Raw genomic sequence first — 6,000 nt, 5'->3', positions numbered from 1 at the left:
GACCCGATAAACCCACGGTCCCTTATCATCATCCGTCTCTATAAAGGGCACGATGGCATCACTTACAGCGCATGTGTGGTCTTCCCCGTATAGCACGACCTCTTGTCTGTCCCACTCGAACTTGACCATTTGATGCAACGTAGAAGGCACTGCTTCGGCCTCGTGGATCCATGGTCGACCCAACAAAAGTTTATAAGATACTGCAATGTCCCGCACCTGAAATTCCATAGTGAACTCGACCGGGCCAATAGTCAATTCAAGTATAATATCCCCCACTGTGTCTGTTCCGCTTCCGTCGAACCCTCGAACGCAAACACTATTTTTGTGGATTCTATCATCCTCAATCTTCAACTTGTTCAGTGTAGACAATGGACAAATATTGGCACTAGACCCATTATCGATCAACACCCGAGTAACCACTGAATCTTCACACTTGACCGTCAAGTAGAGAGCTTTATTATGTTCTGTGCCCTCCACAGGCAATTCATCGTCAGAAAATGTCACCCTGTTTACCTCAAACATTTTGTTGGTAATCATCTCCAGGTGGTTTACTGAAAATTTTTCGGGCACATGAGCTTCATTCAATATCTTCATCAAATCTCGGCGATGTTCATCTGAATGGATCAGTATTGACAACAACGAGATCTGGGCTGGCGTTTTTCTCAGTTGTTCAACAATGGAATAATCCTGTACTTTCATCTTTTTCAAAAACTCTTCTGCTTCTTCCTCCATTACAGCCTTCTTGACTAGTACTGGATTGTCTTTAGTAACCCTGGCCTTTCTCAACTCTTCGGGAGCAAACAACGTCCTAACTGAGTTAATCCTTGCGCCTCACAACTCTCTTCCTCAATTTCCTTTCCTTTGTATGTCACCACTACCTTTTCATATTTCCACGGCACGGCTTTGCTATCAACCACGGGTAATTGGACTACCAGTTTTATGACAACTGGTTCTATGTAGGCCCCTTTCACAACAACCACGGGTGCAGATGATGCCCCTGGTACCACTAACTTGGTTGGGTCTGGCTTTTTTGCGACGACGGACGACCCTTTCCCTATTACCACCACTGGCTTGTCATTCACCCCTTTTGGCTGAGTTGTTGGCTTTGCCCTAACTGCATTTTCCTTCTCCTTGGTTTCAATAGAATGGATCATCATGACCGTCTGTGAGGGCTTTTTAGGCCCTGCTCCCTCATATAGCAGTTCAATCATGTTGGCCTCATGATGTGCTGGCAACGAGTTTTTATTAATGTTTGGTGCCTCCGGAGCCTGTACTTCAATACGGCGATTATCAATAAGTTCCTGCACCGCATTCTTCAATCTCCAGCATTTCTCAGTATCGTGCCTCGGCATCCCTGAACAATACTCGCAGCTGACCGAATGGTCCAGGTTTCTTGGAGGGAGATTTAGCATTTTGGGCTCGACTGGTGTTAACATTCCCAGCTGTTTCAATCTATGGAAGAGAGTGGTATAAGATTCTCCCAACGGATTAAAGGTTCTTTTGTTCTGGACTTTCTCATTTCTAAAAGTTTGGTTCGGGCGAAAGCCGGCTCCAGGCCTATAAGCCCTCTGGTGTGGATATGTGTTTTGTGGAGCTAGGTATGTGTTTTGGGTAGCCGACGCACGCCATTGCACGTGAGCCAGAGGCTGGGTATAAGTTTGGGCATGATGGACGGAAAACTGTGGCTCTGGTGGTGGATAATAGTGCTTAGGAGGGCCATATGGGGTACACGGGTAATTTGGGTCGTGGGGTTTAGGTTGGTTGTAATATGGTGAAGGGCTTCCAGACCTGGACCATAATCCGGATTCGACAGTCGCAACCTCTTCTTTCTTCTTCTTTCCAAACACACCCCAGTGCCGTTTTGAATGGCTTAGGTGGTTGCTTTGATTGCTGAATAACTCATGGTCTTATTGGATTTGAGTCCCTCCTCAACCATGCCTCCCATTTTTACAACTTCATTAAAGGACTTGCCCACTGCTGACACCAAATGACCAAAATAGGTGGGCTCCAAAGCCTGCAAGAAATAGTAAACCATTTCACTCTCTTTCATTGAGGGGTCAGGGGCAACCCTTGCCGCTTGCTCTCTCCAACGGAACCCATATTCTTGAAATCTCTCACTGGGCTTCTTCTCGATCTTTGTCAATGACAGTCGATCTGGGATGATTTCGAGATTGTATTGAAACTGACAGGCGAAGGCTTGGGCCAAGTTATCCCATATGTACCACCTGCTATGGTCTTGTCTAGTGTACCATTCCAATGCCGATCTGCTCAAACTTTGGCTGAAATATGCCATCAACAATTCATCTCTCCCTCCTGCTCCTCGCATCTTGCTACAGAATCCCCTTAAATGCGCTACTAGGTCGCCATGCCCATCATACAAATCAAACTTATGCATCTTGAACCCGACTGGTAACTGAACATCTAAGAATAGACATAAATCTTTATAGGCCACACTTACTTGACCCCCTAACCCCCTCATGTCTCGGAATGATTTCTCCAGGCTCTTGACCTTTCTGATCATCTCCTCCTGCTCAGGGTTTTTGGGCGGCTTCTCGGTGCCTTCCGTGAGATCAAGATGAGGGGTATATGAGTAGGGTTCTGGTACTTTGAAGGTAGGCTCAGGGGAATAGTACTGGTTATCGTGCGTCTGGAACAGAGGTTCACTAGGAGATCGGTGTAAGGTAGTAGGCGGAAGTGCCACAAAAACGGGAGTAATTAGTGGAGGGGGGTATGAAACTTGTTTGGATGGAAGAGCCTGTAATATATGAGAAGTGGTGCCTTGGCATTGTTGGTAGAGTGGAAATGCTGGAGATGAATTCACAGTGGGCGACTCCTGAGGCTGAGCCAATGGTGGGATATAAGCGGGGTTAGTGGGATAAACTAGTGGTGGATGCCCCTTCGCCCAGACTTGGTATATTTCAGCCATCTGTTGTTTCAATTTATACATTTCCTCCCTCATTGCATGAACGTCCACTTCTTCTACTTCTTTCGATGGGTCAACAATACTCGTATCAGATTCCGGGCCAGTCATGTTCACTTTATCTTTAGACCGGGTGTTGTATGGATGAGTTGCCAGAATGCCAAACAACTAACCACCTACATGGACTCACACATTTAGACAACAATTCCGTTAGCGATTGGGACTTAGCAGATTGGATAACCGCACATTGGGCATGAATGCACCTATACAGTTAACCATTTCTATTATGCATTTGTTCAACTGCATGCGTCATCCCGACATTTCCTTAGTTCCAACTGTAAGCTTTCTCTTTTCTTTTGTTTTCGTTTTTTTTCTTTCCGTATTCTATCCCTTTCTTATTTTTCCGCTCTTTTATTTTCTTATTCTTTTTCTACCCCTCTTGTTTTTCTTCTTTTTTTCCCTCTTCATTTGGTTACGGTCGAATCCGATGGATATTGCCTACGTATCGTGACCCCGCACGAATCAGACCAGGCGTAGTTCGTGAAAATAAGTGCAAAAATAAAGGAACAAATTTTTGGGAATTTTCAGATTTTCATTACCACAACATTCTATTACAAACTAAACATTTTGAAATGGAAAGCAACGGACTCCAACTAAACTCAAATACAAACTCTGAACATACTAGCATACTTGGACGCAAAAAAGAAAACAGACTAACAAACAACAAACTCTAGCATGGAAAATACAGACTCGATCTATGAATACATTAGTGCTTCAAAAGTGGGTGCTCGCGGGGCATCGTTGGGCCTCGCCGCGGGCTTAGGTGCCAAATCCCTTTCAAGTTGCTCCAGATCATACATGGTTCGCTTGACATAAATTATTACTGCCAAAAAGAAGGTAGTGCGGGTCATGTCTTCACATGCCCGACATCTCCTGAGGATGGCATGGGCAATGGTCTCAATTCTGTCTCTTGTTCGACCCTTTTCTATAAGCAATCGCCTTACTTGGTTATTGCGAGCCTCCAACGCATGAGAATCCTGAAGATGCTAATCCTGCAGCTGCTGCATTTCTACTTCCATTCGGGCCAATAAATCATAGCAGTGTCCACTTTCAATCTCAAAAGCTTTAGCTTGCTTAACTGCTTTATCCTCAAGGGTGACCACTTTCCTTTTCAGACTACCGAGGTCTTTTCATAATCCTTCTTTAATTTTTGCATGTAATGGGTGCGTTCTTCCGTTCTTTTTACCCATTGTGCTCGGAGTTCCGCTATGGTGCCTTCGGATTTTTTCAGCTCATTCCAGCACTCACCAATTTCCCTTTTCAGCCCTTTTATCAACCGCTCGTCCGACCGGCTCCTTTGTTGGTTATTGGCAGCTATCCTCATTTGCTGGATTTGGGCCCTAAGCGCCTCGTTTTCTTGGGCCAACCTGTTCTTTTCTCCCTGATCAGCAACAACTTGCACACTGTTCTCAAATTTCAGAGCTCCGATCTGTTGTTTCAACTTGCTGATTTTGGCCTGATAGCCTTCTTCTTTTGCTAGCCAACCCCATTGTTCTTGTGATGACTCAGTGAAATCCTGGATGTGGGGTCTTTTAGCTGGCCTCTGATGCTCAAGTTCTCTTCTGTACCATGCGATGTATTCTGGCGATGTTTCTCATTTGGCCCGATCCTGCATACAAGTATCTGCTTGTAGGTATTGACATTCATTCCAAATCTCGCGGACTTTCTCTTTGGGAAACTGTCCGTCAGGGCCAATCTCAATTACTTGAACACTAAGATCTTCCTCCCGTGGTACGGTTTGGCATCTCCAGAGTTGTCTCAAAACCCGACAGGGAGCATAAGGCTGGATGCTCTTAAGGCCCATCAAAAGAAAATGCAACCTAGCTGCTGGCATGTATATGATTTCTTCAACAGGTAACCATCCCAACGTCCACTGTGTCTGACTGTCCGTGAGAGTATGAAAGTATGATATCCATGCTGTTACTCCTTCAGGCAGACTAACCCCGTCAATCCTTGTGTAAAACTCTCCTATACATGTCTTGTCAGACGAGCCATAACTCAAGAGCGGGGAACGGTAGCATAGATGCTCGGTCATCCACATTTGCAGCAACAGGTTACACCCCTCAAAAAAGTTGCCTCCGGCCTTGCAGGAAGTGAGAGCCCGAAAAATGTCAGACATGATCATCGGTGCAAGAGTGCTTTCATTTTGAGCAAGTAAGGTACTGGCGACCCCGGCTATTTTTATATCAATATTCTCGTCTTCCCTTGGGAATACCAGGAGGCCTAAAAAGGTTATCATGAAAGCCACCCGTCTGTGCTCATCCCATTTTCGATGATTATTTTTACTGCATAGTTTGATGTCCTTCTTGTTAAACCCTCCCACGTGGCCGTACCTGTCGTATATTAAGCGCATAGTACAGAAGCCTTTTGCCAAATCTGGATTATGGACTGTCTTGGGTATCTTTAATGAATCTAAAAACCGATGCACCGTGATGGCTCTTGGAGCAATCAGATATTTTTCTCTTAACGGAACCTCAGCATTTCTGATGTACCCGGCTACTTCCTCCAGAGTTGGGTGAGCTCAAAATCTGAGAAGAGGAAGACATTGTGCGTCGGGTCTCAGCAGGTGACCAACGCTCTTATAATATCACCTCGAGGCTTGATTTCCAATAAGCCTGTGAGACCTTTCAGATATTTCTTGACTTCGTCTTGTCCTTCTTTGCCTAAATCGTTCCACCATAGCCGCAACTCGAAAGGGATTTTAGTCATTAATGAGAAAGGTTCATTTTGCATCGTGCTCATCCTGCATATTTATTAAAGTGTTTTAAGCAAAAACAAAACTTTTATTTGACTCAAGACAAAATTAACTATTTCACTTTTCCAAATTTAAAATGAAAGACTCGGCTTTCGAACACGGCCTTTCGGCACTCCCAAGGACGAAGATTTTAAGGCTGTGAGAATCAACCGGTCAAAAATCAAAATTGACCAAAAATGGATGTCTTGCAAAGTCAGCCTTCCGGCATCCATTTCGGGAACGTTCGGCTATTTTTGACGAAAACAACATCACCCGACTTATTTAT

This window comes from Nicotiana tabacum, chromosome 16 (assembly GCF_000715075.1).
Source record: "Nicotiana tabacum cultivar K326 chromosome 16, ASM71507v2, whole genome shotgun sequence".
In the NCBI taxonomy this organism is placed as follows: Eukaryota; Viridiplantae; Streptophyta; class Magnoliopsida; order Solanales; family Solanaceae; genus Nicotiana; species Nicotiana tabacum.
This window is presented reverse-complemented; position numbering follows the sequence as displayed.